The sequence below is a fragment of the Haliotis rubra genome, unplaced genomic scaffold (assembly GCF_003918875.1).
Source record: "Haliotis rubra isolate DU_JTF1 unplaced genomic scaffold, ASM391887v1 Scf167, whole genome shotgun sequence".
NCBI classification, from domain to species: Eukaryota; Metazoa; Mollusca; class Gastropoda; order Lepetellida; family Haliotidae; genus Haliotis; species Haliotis rubra.
Window position 1 is genome coordinate 1,415,001 of NW_025765636.1, and position 24,306 is coordinate 1,439,306.

The following is a 24,306-nucleotide window of genomic DNA, read 5'->3' on the forward strand; positions in this document are numbered from 1 at the left end:
TGTACCTGTATGGTGATTGATGAGAGTACAATGTACCTGTATGGTGTGTTGATGAGAGTACAATGTACCTGTATGGTGATTGATGAGAGTACAATGTACCTGTATGGTTGTTGATGAGAGTACAATGTACCTGTATGGTGATTGATACCTGTATGGTGATTGATGAGTGTACATTGTAACTGTATGGTGATTGATGAGTGTACATTGTACCTGTATGGTGATTGATGAGTGTACATTGTACCTGTATGGTGATTGATGAGAGTACAATGTACCTGTATGGTGATTGATGAGAGTACAATGTACCTGTATGGTGGTTGATGAGAGTACAATGTACCTGTATGGTGATTGATGAGAGTACAATGTACCTGTATGGTGGTTGATGAGAGTACAATGTACCTGTATGGTGATTGATGAGAGTACAATGTACCTGTATGGTGATTGATGAGTGTACAATGTACCTGTATGGTGATTGATGAGTGTACAATGTACCTGTATGGTGGTTGATGAGAGTACAATGTACCTGTATGGTGATTGATGAGTGAACATTGTACCTGTATGGTGATTGATGAGTGTACATTGTACCTGTATGGTGATTGATGAGTGAACATTGTAACTGTATGGTGATTGATGAGTGTACAATGTATCTGCATGGTGATTGATAATGGGATGCTGGATGCTATTTTGGAATCTTAACTAGACGTGAGCATCCATCAGAATGACGCTGATGATTTATAGTTTTCGAATTGGTGCACAGGCTCGTTGATTGTGGGAAGATGAATCTACGTGTTGATGATAGTGACTGGCATGCTCATGCTCCTTGTATGAAGGTAGTAATGAGAATGGTATCATATCAACATGCTGTCGTCGACCAGGACCTGATGGTTTGATCAGTATTGTGGTGAATGACAGTGAACATCCACACTCCGATCGATGCATCATCTACTTTAGTGACATATGTGTGACTTCTGTTGGTAGCTACCAGAGGTGTAAATATGCCATCACCAGCTCCCCCGGACACGCCGTCTATATATCCGTGAAAGCCAGTGACATTGGCGGTAGCATCCACTGTGTGAAGAGAGTGATCTCAGTCTATGATGGTAATATGTGATTTAGAGGACCCTCAGTTTCAAGCTGAAACTCAAATTAATTTGAAATGACATGACCAGGAGACATCTTTATGCATTTATTTAATGAAGTTATAATTTTAGACACAATCTATTTAATAATTTCACAAATCTAAGGGACTTCCTATGACAATTACAATTTACTTTGGACCTATGCTATCTTTGGCCAATGCAATCTCTTTGTGAAAGAATGAATATTCATTAAACATGTGCCTCTTAATCCGCAACAAATGTTTTGCTAATGGGATATGCCACAATGAAGTAATGTTCAAAATGTTTTTTCTTCAGTTACATTAACTGTAATTAAAATATATTAAAATATACTAATCGTAAATATTCGTGAACTGTTATCTTTCACAAATCTACATGTGACACATGGCATTATGACACGTTCTCATTTTACAAACTAAAATATATATTAGAATAAATGATACTCAGTGACTCCACCATCAGTGAGTTATCTGTGACACATGCTTTTATGTTATGTGCCCCTTTCAACGATATGTCGTTTGTTACAATACATTAGTAATATCGTCACCAATCCAGCCACCATAAATCTAACAACTGAACGATAACCTGTCCATTCAGGTCTTGACGAGACGATTGAAAATCGTATTGGAGGATTTTGTACCAACAAGACACCATCATACCAAAGTCTGTCAAGCCAGATGCTGATTGTCTTTGAAGCTGATTTCAATACAAACAACAAGGGCTTTCTTCTGGAATACTGGGGAGGTAATTATTAACAGCGTGGTGGTTGTATTGCATAAGAGTTTATACAGAAAAACACACAGCATTCCACAAGACATTATACACGAAAGGCAGCTATTAACTCAGCCATTGGACCGCCTCCGTGGTGTAGTGGTTAGAGCGTCCGCCAGGAGAGCGGAGGGTCGCGGGTTCGATCCCCGACCACGTCATACCAAAAGACGTTAATATATGGTACTTGTTGGTCCCTGCCTGGCGCTCGGCATTAATGGGTACAACAAGGACTGGTCGGCTCGGAGTCAGTATAATGTGTCTGAGTGGAGTATTCATGCTTCACTGCGGCATGGTATCTCAGTGGGCTAGCATTATATAACCAGCTTCAGTCTGGGCTAGTATGAGCAACCGCACATACACATACACACGCATGCACGTCGTCATATGAGCGAAATATTCTCAAGCACGACGTTAAACCCACTTTCACCTCACCTCACCTCAACTAACTAAGCCATTGTACATGACAACCAAACTGTTCCACAAGGCATTGAACGTGACAACAGACTACCCGACGAGGCAGTGTAGAACACACAACCCCAGAAGGCACTACATGTCAGCACGCTGCCCGACGAGACATAGCTGCTGACAACAAACTATTCAACAGTGCATTGTACAAGGCAGCAAACTGCTCGACATGACATATTAGAGGACACTGAACTACTCGACAAGACATTGCAAAAGACATCACACTGTTGGACAACCATTGCACATGACAGTTAACTGCTCGACATGACATACTAGAGGACACTGAACTACTCGACAAGACATTGCAAAAAACATCACACTGTTAGACAACCATTGCACATGACAGTTAACTGCTCGACATGACATACTAGAGGACAACGAACTACCCGACAAGACTTTGTACAGGACAACGACCTTTTCGACAAGACATACCAGAGGACACCAAACTGCTGTTCAAGTCATAGTACAGGACACCAAACTGCTCTTCAAGTCACCGTAGAGGACACCAAACTGCTCGATAAGTCATAAAAGAGGACAGCAAACCGCTCGACAAGACATTGCAGGATCCAACACACTGCTCGACAAGACATATTATAAGACAGCAAACCGCTCAACAAAACTTTGTAGAGGACAACAAACAAACAAGGAATTTTACATAAATACAAACTGCTCCAAAAAAGAACAAAGAACTTTCTGACAAGATATTGTACATGACAGCACACTATCCGGAAAGGTATTGTACACGACAACTATACTCGACAGATATGGATCGGGAATACTCGTCAAACTTTTGACAAATGTTCTCTGCAAGTCATTTTACAGGACAGCAAACTGAACTTCACGAAACATTTTACAGGGCGAGAAAATGCTATAGTATCCCGAGAACGATGCCGATATCCTTTTTGCAGTTTAAGAACACATGTGCTCTGTTGTTGTATTAAATACTTTCTTGAACTAACGAAAGTGCACAAAGACATACTTACGGAAAGAGCCTATGCTGTGGTTAAATACTATGATAATTTTGGATATCACATCTAAGCAGATACTGTACGCACTATAGTGTTTTCACACCTTTGGATATGTATATATTGCTGTGTGTGCTTCTCTAAAATTGATGGCTCATCTGTCTTGGAACTTGTCATTGTCACAGACGTCAACTGAGTCATAATTTGTGTGACGATATCGTTACCCGCATATCTAATACTAACATGACACTGACAATGTTGTATTCTTGCATTCTAGGTCAGGTTAACATGGCATTAGAAGCATACGGGTATGAGAAATCATTCGTTTTTCCTCCCGGAAAGGCAATTACTTGAGGTACATCTAACATTAACCCAAATTACCAATTGTACATTTCTTTTAGTTTGCCAATAAAGTAAAATTGATGCATTGTAGTAGATATATAAAATAAATTTAGACAAACACTGAGCAACTTTATGTTCTGTATCGATCCAGGATTATCAATCCAGGATGTATTGTTTATAGAGTGAGTGAGTTAATACACATGAGGAGGACATTTCAAAATGTGATGCATCAGTGACAAGAATTATGTTTGATGCAGTTCCATATTTTGACTTGAACCATTCGTTACCACACATTCAGTCATTGCATCTCATAGTGCATCCTCGATACCTCCAGGGTATACGTTCCGATAAGCTCCACTATATTACATATATTATAGTGGAGGCTTATCGGAACGTATACCCTGGAGTTATCGAGGATGCTCATAATGCCAGTCACTGGGTTGTCTGGCCCACACTCCATTATTTATGGACCGCAGTAATAGTTTTGAGTATGGCGTTAGAGAGATTTGTCATGGAAGTGGACAAGGTTTTGTCGTTTTTCATCTTTACCACACTGATCAATACTACAGCTAGCACATTGTAGACCATAATCGAGTCTACCACTTGGTCTGATGTAATGGTTGGTTGGTTTGTTCTTTAACGCCGCGCTCAGCAATATTCCAGATATATGGCAGCTTTTCGATTTGTAAATAATCGAGTCTGGACCAGACATTCCAGTGATCAACAGCACGAGCATCGATCTACGCAATTGGGATACGATAGTCTGATGTAATGGTTGGTTGGTTTGTCGTTTAACTCCGCTCTCAGCAATATTCCAGCCATATGGCAGCTTTTCGATTTGTAAATAATCGATTCTGGACTAGACAATCCAGTGATCAACAGCATGAGCATCGATCTACGCAATTGGATACGATGACATGTGTCCACCAAGTAAGCTAGCCTGACCTCCCAAACCTTTTAGCCGCCTTTTACGATACGCATGAGTTACTGAAGTCCAATTCTAACCCGGATCTTCACGGATGTCTGACATCATGGGTAACCAAGTTGACACAGACACTACTAAATACTCCATCCTAACCAGCCAGTACCGTGCCTCTTAATTCTTTCTGAGAGTGCGAGCCCGGAATTCCGGAATGAGCACAAGTGTTAGTCATTGCGATGGACGGGTCTGTCTTTCTTCCGTACCTTGAAATGACGAACTGGTCTTCCTCCAAATGGACGTCAACGGGAATGTTTCTAAATACTTTACTAACTAATGTGATTAATTAAACAGTAATTTGCTTCATTCTTTTCTCTTTGAAAAATAGATATAACACGATGTGATATTTTTCAGTGGCTACAACACTTGGTGGAACACCACATCTTCCCGGCCAGGACACATAGTCGTGTGGTTTACCGAGGTGGATGTAAAGTGCCCAGAGGATAGCATTACTTTACATGATGGTAAAAATAGCACCAAAATTTGAAAATCCAATGATAGTAAAGGTATCAAATTTTAACATTTTTTTTATCACTTTATTACTTTTTGATCTGAGTACAGCATACCATGCACATTTAACAAGTCAGCATTTTTGTTGCTTTACATAGGAATCAAAGTACAAAGTCATTATCTATGTAAATAGATTGTGCAAGACGACCAAAATGTAACAAAAGTGTCGTATTTGCAGTGAGAGTATGCATTAAATTTGTGTAAGAGGTTATTATAATTCAATTTTGGTTTCAGACTAGCGAGAGAAGGTACAATGTTTGCTAATGTTCTAGAATATATGTACTCTTTAGTTAATATGAAAATAAAATTCAGTACATCATTTCTTCTCTCTTTGAATCCGAGAATAATGGTTTCTGCGTTTAATTTCAAATGTGTGTCTGTTTCATTTTCAATCCATTCTAGTAGATCTTGCCACAGCTTTTTTGACATGTTTGCATTCATATAATAAATGAATGATAGATTCTATTTCAACATCGCAAAATGTACATTGTGGTGATTCTATTAGTTTGTATTTATATAAATCTTTATTGGTTGTAAGGATCCTATGGAGAATACGGTATTGAAACCATCTGTGCCTAGCACTATATGATGCTCGAAATGGTATAAAATTATGTGTCTTCCATAGATTAAGAGTGATATTTATGTTCAATTCTTTATACCACGTGCACTTACTTTGATAAGGTATCAAATTTTGATAATTAACATTGAAGTATTCGCTGGTGTGTAAACAGACATTGAACCGAGAAATGTGTCCGAATCTTCATCTATGCTTCTGTATGTATTTATGTTTCAGGAGGGGTAGGTCAGGGTTATCGTTCATGGAGATTCTGCGGGAAGGATGACCGCTCATTTATGACCACCACAGAGCAACTTTTCATCAATTTTCAAACACAAACAAACCTAGGAAAAGGTTTCAGATTCACTTATCAGAGGTTGTACTACATATGTACGTATTTCCTGTCTTACTGCGATGGTATCCTAAGTACTCATTTGAAATCATATAACTACGACATATCAAAATGGTTTCGTGTGAGGTTTTCAGGATTTCCTTCCTCGCTAATCAAATTAAATGTCCCAGAGGATTGAGTCAGGAAAGTCCAGAGTACAGTATTAGGCGAATTGACTCGTGAAGGTCCGGGTGAGAATGAGCCTCGGGTAGTCAAGCTCGCTGCCTTGGCTGACACATGTCATCGGTTCCCAATTGCGCAGATTGATGCTCATGCTGCTGATCACTGGATTGTCTGGTCCAGACTCGATTATTTACAGACCGCCGCCATATAGCTGGAATATTGCTGAGTGCGGTGCAAAACTAAAATCACTATTAGGCGAATCCACTGTGATATAATGTTCAATAAGGAACGTAAGAAAATGAAGGAAATTGTCACTAAGCTCAATGAGACGAAGCAGTTGGTTTATACATTCATGTCCAGCCGTTATTCGACATATTGATGTATCCCTCAGAAAGGCCAGAATCTTTTGAACATGGGTTCGAATCTCAGATTTACCCTGATCAAACTCCTTGGTGTATGATCACTTGTGCTCAATGATTTCACCAAAGTGGTAAATGTTTAATATTTTGCTGACAACTAAGCTTGCCAAGCAACGTTTCAACACCCAAGACCTATATATTTTATAGTAGCCTTTATGATAGGCATTCAGAGGAAAACAATGTGGGACAACACCCCCTTTCTCCATGACGCTTACTTATTTTAACTATGTCATCATTGTTCAGTAGTTCATTTTATTAAATATCTTCCATCACTATTTTGCCTTTTATTGCTGATAGAATCGCTTTCGGTTGATTTTGAATACGCAATATTTATCTGAGTTTTCTGAAGCATACTTCCTGGTTTCTTCCCACATTGCCTCAGTTAATCAGGATGAGTACTTTCCGTTGTCACATTTCAAAGAATTTCTAGATTACGATCAATTCTTTCTTAAAATCAGGTAATTCCGGATGTGAAATCGATTGGATCTGCAGTAAAATCCTTAACAATTTTGTTTTCCCAGATTGTGGCGCCAGTGTGTCTCAGCTAACAGCCGATAATACCACTGCCACTATCTACTCGCCTGCCTATTCATACCAGTACTTTGAGTACGTTTAAAACAATTTCCTTTAACACGTGTGGAAATAGATTAGTTTTGTATACATTCTAACGGATAAAGGTACATATAAATGTGCTCAATATATAGTTCAATGAAAATAGATATGTTTTACTCAAATGGTGTACCTTTCTATACATTCATGAAAAACCCCTCGATTCGCAATTTGCACGTGGCTTTTGGATGTGATCAGCATATGATAATTGCGGAACTATCGGATGTCCACACAAATACTTTTGTTTAACCGCAATAACACTTTCGAAAATCCGACGGATTATGGCAAATCAATGACAAAGCGCAGTGTGTTTGCTGCAGAAAGGCTCAAAGCCAGGTAGAAAGATATTGCACATTGAAATACATTTATATCTGAAGATGTTATCCACAGAAAGGCAATACTAATTGTCAATCCTAATTGCTATGGGCGGGCCGTCCACGCGTGACGTCACGGAACAAGACAACCGTATTCAGTTGGTGCATCTACAGAGTCAATACGTTAACAGCTCCGTCAGTTCCTCTGTTGCGACCAATTAGTAACATGACCTAAGGCAACCGGATGAAGGCAACATTGCCCGTTGTTCTTATCATGTTCCAGTAAGCTGAACTGCAGGTGGCTACTCAATGCATCATCGTCCGAGGACCGCGTCAAGCTGATCATCAACGTTGTAAACATCAGCAAATCGAAGAACTGTGTTCAGGACTACATCGCTGTATACGACGGTGAGAGTCAGTCAGTCAGTCAGTTTTGGTTAAGCGTATATTTTGTATATATTCCATGTATGTCACTGCGGCAGCCTAATTTGGAATTACTGTCCGAAGTGTTCGGGGTGGTTTGGGTACGGTATATTAGGGCGACTCTGAGGTTTCTTAAACACATGCATGCCTCAGGTTCTGCACAGTACATTTCGGTGACCAAATACGGACTTCTTAGGAAGTTATATGTTGTATAAACTCCTCAGACGCATGCGATTGTATTCGTTGACTTAAAAAGTATACTACATGCTGATTCATGGGTGTTATGGCTGTATTTGACTGAGATTTGATTATGCTTTACTTTCAGGGTCTTCCGCTAAATCTAATCGTGTGTTAAACGTCTGTGGGGCAAACATCACCAGGACAGTGAGGAGCACGGGGAACACGCTGTATGTCGAATTCGTCTCTGATGAATATTCCACGTCATATGGGTTCAACTTGGTCTACACAGCTGGTAGGTATATTGTAGACATGTACATGTTGCTGCTGCTGAATCTGTATGATTTAGCTGCGGCTGTACACAAAACGGATAACAGCAAATCCGACAACAAGTTATATTGATTTTAACAGCAAATCAAGTCTATAGTGTGATAACATGAAAGGTCTTCTCGAGTCCATGCACTGTGTCCAGTTGGTTCCTAGCGCTACCTACAGGAGTGGACATACCCGAGACAAAGTTGTAACGATGAAGGATACGTGCTGTGTTTGTGACCTTTGTGTGACCGACCTTCAAATATCAGATCATTATCTGATCACTTTCTTTCTGGATGTAGATACGTCCCCTAACCCCAGGAGCAGTGTCTGAACTTAAAGGCTATTTTAAAACTGCTTTCAGTGTTGACGTATCAAATAGCAATCATGTCCTCCCTCTGATCTAAATGAACTGTCAGAACTATTTTACTCGCGCGCCTCTGAAAACAGGCAAGTCACGGCCTGTGTCGGCCTGTGACCCCATGGACTATGACGTCAGATGTGTTAGAGACATCGTGCCTGGAGATCATCTGGCCTGGAAGTGCACAGGCAAATTACAGTGTTGCCAGGAATATGGTAACCATGGGGATACGGCTTGCCAAACAAGCATCCCTGAACACAAGAATCTAGGAATCAATGTCCGATCCTCAGTCATTCTATCAGCTTATGTTCCGTCTGAGGTTGAGCCAAAATTCATGATTCATGGTAGGATCTGGTAACATGTCACGTTTTGGTGGCCCCAAACTCCAGTGACAATGGCGAGTCACACGTTTTAGTGAGGCTGAAGTGCGCATGTTGATCAGGAGATCAAACCCCACATCTTGCGCCCTTGACCCTAGGCCCACATCTGTACTTTTAGACCATCTTAATGTTCTCTTCCTATTGATCACCAGAATCATCAACACAAGTCTTGAAATCTGCGCTTGTGAAACCTCTCTTGAAGAAACCAAACCTTGACTGCAATGAACTTGGTAATTAGCGATCAGTATCCAACCTCTCGTATGTTTCAAAACTGGTCCAAAATGTGAGGATTTCAGAACATCTCCAGCAACATGACTTGTAGCATCTCAGCTATACTGAGACTGTTATTGTTAAAGTCCTGACTGATCTATGACTTGATTTGAACAAGGGCAATTTTGGTAACACTGCTCTAATTAAGTTCGGCTTTAGATACGATTGATCATGACAGGCTCATTCATTGTCTTAGATGTGATTTTCCATTGATGGCACCGCTCTTTGTTGGATCAAGTCCTACCTAACCTCCCGCCATCGGACTGTGCTTATAGACGGACACCACTCTGCTCCAGTCCATCTCAAACATGGTGTACCACAGGGGGCGGTATGGGGCCGGTCCTCTTCACTTTCTATGTTAAGAAGCTTGGAAGTGTTATTGCCGAACACAACGTACATCGTCATCAATACAGATGATGCACAGCTGTACATGGTTTATCCTGCTGACCAGGAATAGTCATGTAGCGCACTCACAGACATGAGTCAATGCTGTGATGACGTTAAATCCTGGATGAGTGGGTGAGTTAAAATTTAAAGTCACTTTGGCAATATGTCAGCCATATCGTGACTATATCAAGCTATATATTAATAATAATTAAAGGTAAATTATAAAAACATGTGCACGAAGGACAGTAAGACGACTAGAATATCACAGATAGAAATTTAAGGCTATTAATTAAATCTAACACATTTTAACTATACATGACAATACAATATACAAATAGGCTATAGATTGCCAACAACTGAATGTAGATCACCATACTGGGGACTATGGGGACTTACATTACATTTGCTTCCTGCATGGGCCCTAGCTGGATTTACAACATCTCTTCAGCTGTTAGCAATTTAGACAAATCTAGCCATTCATTTATCTACACATATTCTACGATTAAAAAAGTGGAGAGTTTAAATTTCCTTTGAATGTTTTGGAACTGACGTACCCTCTCAGGAGGACAATAATTTTACAGTACTTTAACCCCTTGAGGATACAGCCACTAACAATCTGATACTAATTTAAACTTCCGATCATAAAATATTTTTCTATTTACAAATCATTTAACAAATTTATTTTTCTTTAAACCCTGGATGAACCACAACAAACCTAAGCTCTACAGCAACAAGAGAGTGCATTCTCCTTGGTCCAGAGAAGTGGAGGTCCAAGTATGGTGTCAGCTCAATGGAATTTGACAATTCAAGTATCTACTTTGCTGATCAAGTCAAAGACCTGGGCGTGTTCCTAGATTCAATCTTGTCATTCGACCCTCATGTAGCTCAACTTGTCAAAACCGGTTTCATGTCACTCCGCAACATTGGAAATATTCGCCAATATCTTACAGTTCAATCTGCCAAGATTATTGCACACTCTCCACTGGCATCCAGTCGAGTTCCGGCTCATGTTTATTCTCTTATGTCTTGTTTACTGCTGTTTCACTGGCACTGCACCTTCTTATCTATCTAATCTGCTAACTGTATGCACGCCTTCCCAATCTCTCCGCTCACTGGATAAGAAACTGCTTGTTGTCCCAAAAGTAAAGACAGTGCAGCTTTTAAACAGGTCCATTGTCCATGCAGGATCAGTGGCCTGGAACAGCCTCCCGCAAAGCCGCAGAGACTTGTGACTTTAGATCCAATCTAAAAACGCATATGTTCAAGATAGCCTTTCAACTGAGCTCCTTGCCTTAATGGCATTATATTTTGTGCGCTTTGAGCATGCTTATGCATGGGTATATGCGCGGTACAAATATGCTTATTATTAGTAGCAGTTATACTCAGCCTGTAGTCACATTTGTACAATCGACTCTGCTTTTAGCAGAGATTTCTTAAGGATGTTGAAAGGGTTTTGTCGCTTCTATCTATATACATGAACATGTACCTACGTTAGCAAACATTATACCAAAGGGACTTTATGTGACGGCTTAGATTTCCCTGATCCAAATGCTTTATTCCCGGACATATTTCACAATCACTGGATTGCATTTTAATTTTCGTCATTTGTTCGGGTTGTGTACTTTGGTTTATTTGTATGAAGACAATGTTTCTGGCAACCAGAAACTAAATCGGAAACAATAACATCTTTGTTTTTGACTAACGTAATTCCAAGTTTGGTATGGTCAGGTTTGTCAGGATATGTTGGTGGTAAATGTTTAAAGAAACGAGTATTCATCTGCTGTAGTTTGATGATGGCATGATTTCGTCTTCAGGAAAAATCAAATCAGAAGAGCCATCGCCAAATCCCATTATCATCGGCCTCATCGTAATTGTCATCATCGTCGGCATTGCTATCATGATCGGTTTCTGTTACTGGCTGAGGCGAAAAAATTGCAACCTCCAAACTTCAGCGGAAGTAAACTCAATGAATATTCCTTTATGGCATGTTGCTGGGTCCACCCCAACGTTTGCGGATGTTACAGATCCCCCATCGTACACAGAGGCCACAGGCAGTGGACTGGACCAACATGAACACACGGCATCTGAGAACGTAGCTACTGCTCAGGAAGTAACAGTTTTGTAACACTGAATACGGTTACAAGAAATTTGGCCATCCCTTTACTTCCTGAAACAGCCTTGCCAGTCATACGTCAGTCATACAGAAATATCGTTCCCCAGACCTCCTGCAATAGATTATATATTATGAAGGCAAATCATTTCTTATTTGTTTTTGTATTTTTGTTGTTGTTTTGTTTCGTTTTGTTTCGTTTTGTTTTGTTTGTTTTTTGTTTTGTTTGTTTTGTTTCGTTTGGGGTGGTGGTTGATTTTTTAATAGTATTTACCTGTTTTCTGCTTTTTGTCTGGCTACAAGCTAAGTGTGGCCTATATTTTCACTGAGTGTTTGCCTTAAGAGCTCTATATGCCCTGTTGCCAGAGATAATACTCAGTCCGCGGATCAAGTCATTCAAGAGTGTTATGGCCTAGTCACAGAACCATAAGTCTCTCCAGACACTTCCTCCCTCACTGAATCAGAATGAGATTACACTGCTCAAATATTTGTGTTCAAATAATAGTTACTGTATAAGAATATCAAACTCGATACCATTTCACATAACTTAAATGCTATACTTTATGGCAGTTCCAACAATCCCGAAATGTTCATAAAAAATCTTGGCATCTATTTATGGTAATATTATTCAGACAAAATTGATCATCAAATAGTTTATACAGCTCAGTATTCGCTACGGACACACCTCCATTATATTCAGTGTACAGCCCACATGGTAAAGTACCTCAAGGCTGTTTCATATTTAATTAACGTATTACTGGGGCAGTATTTCTCTTAATCTTACGACGTGTATACTTATCCAGTCCGTTCAAAAAATACTTACGCTTTCTCGGACATATGGATTGGATGAACAATCGGAAACTGTTTCATACCCTGGGTCTGAAATAATAAACATTGTCGTAAAACTGTAACATGATGTAGTAAACAGATGACCTATATTCAATACACGTGCACAAATAAGACTTAATTTGTAACATGCATGATATAAGCAATGTCTGCTGCTTTTCATAAAAAATACTCGACCCGTGAAGATCCGGGGTAGAATAGGTCTTCAGCAACCCATGCTTGCCACAAAAGGCGACTATGCTGTCGTAAGAGGCGACTAACGGGATCGAGAGGTTAGGCTCGCTGACTTGGTTGACACATGTCATCGGTTCCCAATCGAGCAGATAGATGCTCATGTTGTTCATCACTGGATTGTCTGGTCAAGACTCGATTATTTACAGACCGCCGCCATATAGCTGGAATATTGCTGAGTGCGGCGTAAAACTAAACTCACTCACTCACTCACTCATAAGAAATACTCATAAAACACTCAGCAGAAATTGGTGTACATGTATTTAAGTGGGAATTAAAATTCTGGGAAATAAAACATGGAAACTGACAATCTTCTGTTCTTTTTTCTTTCTTTGTGTGTGTGCGTACGTGCGTGCGTGCGTGCGTGCATGCGTGTGCGCGCTTTGGGTTTTTTCGTTATTTATTTGTTTAGAAATATATCGTGACACGGGCAAGCAGAGCAAATCCAGGCCTAATATTTTGAAGAGAGATCGTACATTAGCCACTTTAAATATCCCTTTTTATGTGTTTTCATTATGAATATTTCCGTAGGGTTTCACTTTGCAAAATGGGTGTCCGGGCACACTTACATCTAATTTGTTACAAGATGAACAAAAGCCCTGGATTGCCCTCCCACAACTTGGAGATGATAAATTATGTTACGGCCTCACCTCATGTCCAAGGAAGAAAATCCCAGTATGTAAGCATTCACTTTAACAACATGTCATGTATATAGACATCACTGTTGCCGTCGGCACATTTACTCCTCTGTACTGGCTTAAAGTACACATAACTGCAGTGTGTTTTTTGTTGCTTAAGGCCGAACTCAGCAATATTCCAGCTATATTGCAGGCGGTCTGTAAATATTCAAGTATTTTTTATTATTATATAATCAGTTTTACTTACACAGTATGTATATACAATTGAATGCACAGGGTTTCCATCCTCAACCAATGATCATGATTTGGGAAATGTAAAACCAGAAACCTTTTGCTTGGTACTTGTTACAGATATAAGGGAAGTAATAACGTTTGGGAACTAGTCCTGCCAATGTTCCATGGAATTACCATAGTTTGTCAAATTGCAAATAAAACTGTGACGTAATTTAAATGATTTCTGTTCTATATCTAATGATCCTGTTCGAGTCTCTGGAGAAGTCCTTCAATTAACATTCAGTTTGCAGTATTGTATAGAAATTCGATTAAGTGAATCCCATCAGCACGGATAGGGCAACTAAGAAGCTTTATGAGAGCGAGATGGGATTCGAACCCCAAAAATGTCATTCCATAAAATGCGGTTAGTGGGAGTCTTGACAAGTCTGACATATTCACATAAAGATGTATATAACCAGCTGATATACCCACATAAACTTGTCCCTCCTTGGATGACATGCAATCATAAACATTCCTTAACAAACTTTCGCATAGATACATGCGGTGAGGTGAGGTGAAAGTGGGTTTTACGTCGTGCTTGAGAATATTTCGCTCATATGACTACGCGCATGAGTGTGTATGTGTATGTGTATGTGCGCCTGCTTGTACTAGCCCAGACTTAGGCTGGTTTTATAGTGCTAGCCCACTGAGATACCCCACTCAGACACATTATACTGACTCCGAGCCGACCAGTCCTTGTTGTACCCATTATTGCCGAGCGCCAGGCAGGGACCAACAAGTACCATATTTTAACGTCTTTTGGTATGACGCGGTCGGGGATCGAACCCGCGACCTTCCGCTCTCCAGGCGGACGCTCTCACCACTACACCACGGAGGCGGGCGCATGGAAGCATGCACTGAGTAATATTAGTACTGTAATCACAAATATAACGTCCGTTGTCCGACTTCCATTTTTGTTGAAGCCGCGGTGTCTGAGTGGGTTTGACGGCGGACTTTGTGAGCTGGCGCTACGAAGTAATGAAATCACTGACATGTCATCATCGATGCATGTAGCTACACCACTGGGATGAAATATATTTGGAGAGTTTAATTAGGTTCCATGTGTATAAGTTTTTGTACATAGTAACTTGGAAAACCATTGAATTGTGAACAATATCGAAATAATAACGTACCACTATGATGTTACAACATATCATGGTTTACTGAATACCAACCTATTGCCACCATCAGTGCAGGTAATAAATATCAGTTTCATATATATATGTTACAGTCAATCTGTCAAACCAGTCATTTGGTCAAATGACTAAAACAATCAGTCATTTGACCAAATGACTAAAATTTTGACCAGTCATTTGACCAAATGAGTAAATTGTTTAAATTAAAAAATGAAACACACAAAAAATAATAAAGTGAACACTTTATTTATCCAGTTTCAACATAGAGCTTTGCGTGAGACTTGAATGACACCGGCTGTTGCACAGAAGATTGTTCTTATAGCATTTGCATTTCTTGGTTCCACATCTCTTGCTACCAGCACAGTTACACTTTACGAAACCCTGGCCTCCTGATAAAGACTCGGCTCCAACATCAGTACGAAAGGATACTGAAGTTTCTGTGTTGACTTCTAATAAAGTTAAGAGTTTCTCTGGGCACAAATCGGACTGGTTCCTCGAGAACTTGCCTTGGAGGACACCAGCAGGGCAGGCGACTGTATACTCTCCGTTGTCACTCACAGTGGTGATCACACCCAGAATGTTCCTCGCATATACCCGTGGAAAAATGTACACCTATGATTTTTAACCTCAATATAACGATAATATCCATATCACAATTGTGTTTGTGTTTCTATTTTGACCCCTCGGACGCATCACAAATTGATTGTAGATATGCACGATCTACGATCAAAGATGAGCGTCACTTTCAATATGTGTACCCGTCATGAATTCGAAGCAAAGTTGAAGCTTAAGTATACTGTTCTTACAGTTCCATAACTTCAAAAATCAATTGATTTCGTTGTTGATAAGCACATATGGGGCCTCCCAACTGAAAACTGCTCAAAGGTGGCAAGCTGTGGAGTGCCCGTAAGGGTTCTAGATATCTCTTTGATAACATTGTTGCTTGTGACGAATTTCCACCTGTGTGTAAAAATAGGTTGTAAACTTCAATGTGGTATTTCCTCCCTGGAAAGATATATTTCGTCATTATAGGTATTGAACCAAGAATGTAAAAGTATTAGAATTCCAATTTAAATTCTTAGATCGCATAATCTACACCAAGAAGGAACTAAAACATATGAAACTAGTGGATGAAGATGTTTCCTCCTTCTGTAAAACTGATAGTGAAAACTTATCACATGTTTTTCTTGAATGTGAGCATGTCAAAGAATTCTGGTTGAGTGTGGAATTATACTTGAACTCCTTTTTTAATGAAGAAATGAAGTGAAAACTTGTGCTATTCTTTTTGGTTTCCCAACTGAAAACTGCTCAAATGTGGCAAGTTGTGGAGTGCTGGCATGGCTGTTGATCACTGGATTGTCTGGTCCAGACTCGATTATTAACCGACCGCCGTCATATAGCTGGAATATTGTTGAATTCAGAGTTACGCAACACATCAACCAACCTCTCTCTTTTAAAAAAGGGTGGTGGGGTAGCCTAGTGGTTAAGGCGTTCGCTCGTCACGCCGAGGACACGGGTTCGATTCCCTTCATGGGCACAATGTGTGAAGCCCATTTCTGGTGTCCCCCGCCGTGATATTGCTGGAATATTGCTAAAAGCGGCGTAAACTAAACTCACTCACTCACTTTTAAAAAAACCCGTTTGAGTAGGGCAACACCTTCGGATCACGACTTCATCTTGATGACTTGATAAGGACATGATATACCCTAACGGACGTTTTCCTCTGAATTAACGGGGTTTTGTTACTCATTTATGGAGTCGTACTGGGGTCATGACCAATGGTTATAAAATGGGCTATTATGGAGTCGTACTGTATTTTGGGTGCCTTCGGCAAACTGTTCTACTTTGTATCTGCTATCTACCATTTATGGCAAGGGGGCTGATGATGATTTTTATGGAGAAGCATGTACAATGTGAATGACTCACCCACCCTAAACATTTATTTTAAAGCAAGTGACCCCCCTGCATGTCATGTACAAAAGAATTATATTTTAATATATTAATGTACAAAATTGCTGACCCCCCCTCTCTCTCTGTGAACCAAACACACACACACACACACACGCATGCACGCGCGCGCGCACGCACACGCGCGCACACACACACACACACACACACACACACACACACACACACAAGTTCAAGTGTACAAAATTCACCAAATCGCGCCTTAACAAGATTGACCCTTGAGCCACCGCCATCTGGGTATATGTTTTTGGTAAGTATACTAAACACCTTTATGAACAGAAGACTGTTCAAAAGGGCTTGACATGACCAGCCAGTTGATAGGCGGGTAGTAGAACCGGCCGAGGACACGGGTTCGATTCCCTTCATGGGCACAATGTGTGAAGCCCATTTCTGGTGTCCCCCGCCGTGATATTGCTGGAATATTGCTAAAAGCGGCGTAAACTAAACTCACTCACTCACTTTTAAAAAAACCCGTTTGAGTAGGGCAACACCTTCGGATCACGACTTCATCTTGATGACTTGATAAGGACATGATATACCCTAACGGACGTTTTCCTCTGAATTAACGGGGTTTTGTTACTCATTTATGGAGTCGTACTGTATTTTGGGTGCCTTCGGCAAACTGTTCTACTTTGTATCTACTGTAGGGACCGCCCATTTGTATCTGCTATCTAATTTATGGCAAGGGGGCTGATGATGATTTTTATGGAGAAGCATGTACAATGTGAATGACTCACCCACCCTAAACATTTATTTTAAAGCAAGTGACCCCCCTGCATGTCATGTACAAAAGAATTATATTTTAATATATTAATGTACAAAATTGCTGATGTACAAACACACACACACACACACACACTGAAACGCCCTCTCTCGCGCGCACCACACACCACACACACACACACACACACACACAAGTGTAAGTTTACAAAATTCACCAAATCGCGCCTTAACAAGATTGACCCTTGAACCACCGCCATCTGGGTATATGTTTTTGGTAAGTATACTAAACACCTTTATGAACAGAAGACTGTTCAAAGGGCTTGACATGACCAGCCAGTTGATAGGCGGGTAGTAGAACCGGACATGTTCTATGTGAAGTGCTGTATTGGGGTAAGGAACACTATTCCTGGAACCACTGACCACAACCACCAGAATCCCATCCACACACAAATCACCATAATGGTAAACAGGTTACCCACTTTTGTCGCCTCTTACAACCAGCAATTGGGTGCAGTGGGCATGTTCTCACCCAGGCTCACACGGAGGAAGGGCTATTACCCACGGCCAGCACTTCATCAAGGGTATGCTCTCCATGAGTGCCAGCTTGTCCAGGGAATAATGATTGTTATATATAACATAAATGTCTTTGAGTTTCAAATCCACATCTTATGTGTTATAAGTTTTATTTGAATACACAATTCTTTGATTTGCCAATATATTTAATTAGGTTCACGTTCGTTCTAAATTACAAGATGGTACAATTATGATCAAGGCGTTCACATGATATGAACGGCCATAAGCGTGGATAAGGCTATGACGGAAACCATAAACTTCATACATTGTCGGGGTGTTGCGGAATTATCGGACTCAGTTGTGTTTGATGGCGTAACTGGAGTAGACGGCGTCAAAGTTGTTGTCGTTGGACACGGCAGGTCAGATTCTGCAAATGGAAACGGTACGCAGAATAGATATTGTATTACGAATTGAAAACAATACTTATATACTCAACTAAACTTCACACTTGAAGTAGTGCAGGCGCGAAGCAAGCCAATTTTTTTGCTTTTTATTTAGATAGTATTGAGGGGTTGCCCAACCTTTTTAGCAGCAATCATGTGTAATCCCGGGCTTTTTAAAAAATGGTAGCTACGCCCTTGTAGTGTATGTATTATTATGGAAGTGGATCTAAATAATTCAGGTAACAATTCAGCCTATAAAAAGTGGAGATGAACCCCATTGCGAATTTCACACTAATACAACAGTAGAGGTCAATATGTGTGATTTCCTATCGTGGCCGTAAAGGCCACACGTCGTCTCCTCATGGACAGGAGAAATTGTCAGAACATCCTCACACGAGGTTGTTGCCTTTGATCAATGTGTGCTTGCCCAAGTCCTGGCAAGGTGTGGTATTGATTCATTTGGAGTCGATCTCGTCTTCCCATCTCATCACAAATGAGTTAAATCGGTTCACGACTGGGGAATGGGAAGGTCAGTCCATGACATCAACAACGGCGTTACGTAAGAGTGAGTGAGTTTATTTTTACGCCGCTTTTAGCAATATTCCAGCAGTATCATGTCGGGGGACACCAGAAATGGGCTTCACACATTATACCTATGTGGGCAATCGAACCCGTGTCTTCGGCGCGACGAAGCCACGCTAACGCTTTAACCACTAGGCTACCCCACCGCCCCGCGTTTCGTATGAAGCTGCGCGTCAGAATTGCAGTATGTGGCTGCATGAAAGGTCAGAATCTGGTCTCCAAACTGGATGGCAGTAAGATTCACGTAGATGACAACCAATTGATATCGACAATTGGCACAAAATGCTCCCTGAACCACTGTGCTGCCCACCTAAACATTGGTCAGACTTACGAATACGGTAATGTACGTGACGTTAACTCCTCCTTCGTCACAACCGGCAAACTGCAGTGTGAAGCGCGACTGAAGACAATCCTGTCCCACTGCCACTGGTTGAATCAGGCATATCTGCAGAGCCACCTTAAAGAGACGCACGATGAAATTTTGTCAGGATAGGTACTGTCTTTGGTTGTCTACCTCGGATATATGAGCTGCGCTGTCGATTCCTGAGGGTCTGTGCTGACGCTCTACCTCAGAGCAATTATCTTCCAGTGGTAGGGGCAGTTACAAATCTGTTGCGCAGACTTGAACTGATTTGTACGTCATCTTCGTTCATCACTGATCATACTATCAAAAATATTCTATTCACCAAAAGAAGGGGATATTAGATATAAAGGTGTCACAACTTTTGATAATCATATCTTTAATGAGGTAAGCAGTTTGGCAGTTCAACGGGGACATCTGACCGATATTTGCATGTGAACGTTAGATGACAATAGGTTTTGTTAGATGAATGGACAAAGCGTCATACTATCCATCACGTCATTTACCATGAACAGTGTCAATCCGCCTCTAATATCACGTGAATCCGCCTCTGTCATCACGACAGTTCCGGTTTAGATGAGGCATACTGCTAACCAAGCCTCCTTCAGGGCAGCGCCAAGTTCGTTGAGAGTGGTCATACGGACTGTCCAACCAAGATGTCCTCCTGTTCGTTGATAGTGGTCAGACTGTTCAGGACTGTTCGACGCACTGTCATCCAGTACCGATGTCCAGGGATATCGGTATCCCAGACATGTTCGTTGATAGTGGTCAGACTGTTCGACGGACTGTCTGACGCACTGTCCAGGGATATCGGTATCCCAGACATGTTCGTTGATAGTGGTCAGACTGTTCGACGGACTGTCTGACGCACTGTCTAGGGATATCGGTACCCCATACATGTTCGTTGATAGTGGTCAGACTGTTCGACGGACTGTCTGACGCACTGTCTAGGGATATCGGTACCCCATACATGTTCGTTGATAGTGGTCAGACTGTTCGACGGACTGTCTGACGCACTGTCTAGGGATATCGGTACCCCAGACATGTTCGTTGATAGTGGTCAGACTGTTCGACGGACTGTCTGACGCACTGTCTAGGGATATCGGTACCCCAGACATGTTCGTTGATAGTGGTCAGACTGTTCGACGGACTGTCTGACGCACTGTCCAGGATATCGGTATCGGACTGTCTGACGCACTGTCCAGGGATATCGGTATCCCAGACATGTTCGTTGATAGTGGTCAGACTGTTCGACGGACTGTCTGACGCACTGTCCAGGGATATCGGTATCCCAGACATGTTCGTTGATAGTGGTCAGACTGTTCGACGGACTGTCTGACGCACTGTCTAGGGATATCGGTACCCCAGACATGTTCGATAACTGTCTGGACTGAGTGCTGGTCATGGTTAGGTGGTTATGTTCTCCTGTTGGAGGTACTCAGTAATGACACATGTACGTGTCCTCTTTGTTGTCATCAGGAAACAAAAACCGACGTCCACATCGGCAAGCAAATGACACCATGTGTTCCTCCAGGAATGTTGTTCATGGTACTACTAACCAGTGACACGTCCAATAATAGTATGTAAAGATGCTCTGCTGGTCACAGTGTTCCGACCCCATACCATTACAGAGAGGCCCCAAAACGCTCGCTCTGACCAACCGTAACAGCATGAAAACACTAATTCACGCCATTATAACTCAAACGGCTTTTTATATTCCTAATTTCCATTAATTCGGGGTTTCAGATTTAGTCATGGAATAAAGTGTTAATTGATGAACTGTATATACAAAAACAGTATATATGTACTGTCAATAAGGATACGTTGGTGACTTCCCCCATTTAAATTTCAAGACTCCTGAGGGGGGAGGTTGCAAACCTACTTACACCACTTGTGCTAAGATGTGTTGGTGGTATTTGTAAAGCCGTCCTCATACACCAACTACAGTACGGCAGAGAACAGACAATCCATTGATTGATATCATGAACATCAACAAACAATGGTCACTGAAAACACATTGCGACGGAAGCGATGCTAATATGAAACAAATGTGATTGTCCTCTTTTCTATCGAATCGTAAAACCTCGTCACGTTCATGCAGAGTGTACAGCATGATCAGCCCGCTGAAACAAAAGACATAACACACCCTATCGGTGTCACGTGACTTACCAAAGCAGTATCTGGATGGACAGGTGGTGGGTGGAACAAGATAATAGACGTAGTAGATGCTGCAGTTTATGACTTGAATGGTGTGTTCGAATTCACAGCAGCCGTCGTGAGTACTTGTACAGACAGTAATGTTTATAATTCCGTCGTCTTGACTGGGATGGGAACCTGTTTCGAATAAATCAATAATTATCTAAACTATCACAAATGAAGGTATTGCAAAATCCCAGTTTGTACTTGGGCAGAGATCCATTATAAATGCTACAATATCCCACATGTATGTACATAGAAAATAGAAATTCAAAATATATTTGTTTAAATGAAGCAAAACATTGCTGAGAGCCGGGAACGTTTTGCCTGAACATGTGTAGCCTACACTCTCCTTCAGAATGATTAACAATAACCGATAAAATCGGGTTAGGATACAGATGTGAGTGAGTGAGTTTAGTTTTACGCCGCTTTTAGCAGTATTTCAGCAATATCACAGCGGGGGATACCAGAAATGGGCTTCACACATTTTACCCATGTGGGGGATTGAACCCGTGTCTTCGGCGTGACGAGCGAACGCTTTAACCACTAGCCTACCAGACAGCCCCTGTATACAAATGTACATACAGAAAATATACTTTACATAAAAGTTTAGATTCACTGAAAATACTCACTATATGTGTATATATATATATATATATATATATATATATATATATATATATATATATATATATATATATATATGGTTACATCGATGGATTACATCGATTGATTTCTCCACTAACTTGGGGGAACCAACTGCTAACCTTATGTAGATGAATTGCACGAAGATCATGCTTCAAATTGCTGCAAAGCATGTGCAAACATCGTGCATGTGAACAGCTGCGTTTTGGTGTAAAGTTTTGTTAAGAATTCGCCAATTTTCACTGAGTTTTATCATTTCTTGAACTCATGACAATAATCTCTTCAACTGTACAAAAATGTTTGCAATACATCAGTCCCAAACAGTACCTTTAAACAGCATGGAATAGTTTGCAAAAGTTAGTTTAGAAGAGTTGCCTGAAGTAAGTGTCTATATTTACACTAGTGAGTCTAAACTTTTGATGGGAACTATATGTGAATTGAGATCGTGATATTACCGTTCAGCCATAAGGGATAGCGTGCTCCGCAACTAGACGTTGGCACACACTGCGTAGACATTGCATGGAAATTGCCTTTGCCATCCCGGGGACGAAACCAGTTTTCTATAATGAACAGGTCACATTTGTCATCGTTTGTGTCATACGGGCACTGTGGGTTCCTGTCCCCAGAGAGTGTCAGATTCTTGTAGTCAGTGCATGGGTCCTTATTTTTCACCACGACTGAAATTTGGAAAGAAAAAGAATTGCATTGAAAACTTTCAGCGTAAACAAAATATGATTTGATCTAGTTTTCAATCTTGCTTGTAATGTCAGATCATACTATCGCGCCTAGTAAGTTAATAACAAATGACAAAGGTAACTGAAATACTTTAATAAAAGCCACGTTACAATATTCAGTCATGGCTGACATGCCAGAACACACATCTAGCAGGAGAAAATGGTCTCACCAAAACACAGCCACAGAAAAACAAGCGAACAGAAGTTTCCGCCATGTTTTAGTTTCACTTTTGAAAATACTGGCTGATAAATACTCGCCGACGTTATCAGTCATGTGATTTATACAACGTTCTAAACGTTGTGCAGTACAAAGCAAACTGATTAAGAGGCTTTTATGATGGCCATACACGTGGTATTTTCTATATTCAGCTTTACGACCATTGTGACGATTGAATTAAGGATTGGCCCACTTGAGATTTTTCATTCAATTGCCCTGTTATATATAAACTAGTCAGATTACCTGACAGATGTTAAGTAGTCGAGGCAAAATCTGACGTTTTGCAGATTGTTATTGTCTGTGCCACCGGTTGAAGTATTTTATTAGGTCAAAATCCTGTTCGTGAAAACACTCCACAAAATATATTGTTGTTTTGTTTAGTGACCACGTCATGCGTTGTCAATACAAACATAGCTATATCAGTAATCGTGTTTCATGACAGGCAGTTAACCTGGACAATCAGTGGCCAAAGTCAAAACACATAACGCTCTGCAAGAGAAGGACACACTTAACTCAAGTTTGGAGGAGCAAAGGAGGTTGAAGATGAAGGTGTCTTGGCCGCTCCTGTTTCTAGCTACACTGTCGCTGCAAGCAAATGGTATATACAGATGGAAACCTAATACATTTCTTTCTTATCACAATTTGCTAAATATATATATATCGTGTGATGATGCTTATTCATTTTTATCTAGGGTTTGATAAGTCATTCTATCATACCTTACTACCGATTTCAAATGAAACGCTAAAATGCATCATTATATTTTCTTGACATCACCGAATAATGGTTTAAATTAATAATTTCTAGTATAACTATTCAGACG

At 40.7% G+C, this 24,306-nt stretch overlaps 3 long non-coding RNA genes across 3 annotated transcripts in view; all 3 read left to right on the top strand.

Annotated features, from left to right (window-relative positions):
* LOC124272149 overlaps window positions 1-1,734 on the top strand; it is a 3,959-nt gene extending 2,225 nt beyond the window's left edge. The window contains exons 2-3 of the long non-coding RNA XR_006897260.1: window positions 976-1,097; window positions 1,713-1,734. This is a non-coding gene — a long non-coding RNA (uncharacterized LOC124272149). The remainder of the gene's footprint in view (window positions 1-975; window positions 1,098-1,712) is intronic.
* A 1,881-nt stretch (window positions 1,735-3,615) lies between these two features.
* Window positions 3,616-6,028, top strand: LOC124272150. The gene is made up of 3 exons (XR_006897261.1): window positions 3,616-3,671; window positions 4,992-5,101; window positions 5,941-6,028. It is a non-coding gene; the product is annotated as an uncharacterized LOC124272150 (long non-coding RNA).
* Window positions 6,029-10,090: 4,062 nt separating this feature from the next.
* On the top strand, window positions 10,091-20,169 carry LOC124272151. The gene is made up of 3 exons (XR_006897262.1): window positions 10,091-10,231; window positions 16,080-16,082; window positions 20,159-20,169. It is a non-coding gene; the product is annotated as an uncharacterized LOC124272151 (long non-coding RNA).
* Window positions 20,170-24,306: the final 4,137 nt, after the last annotated feature.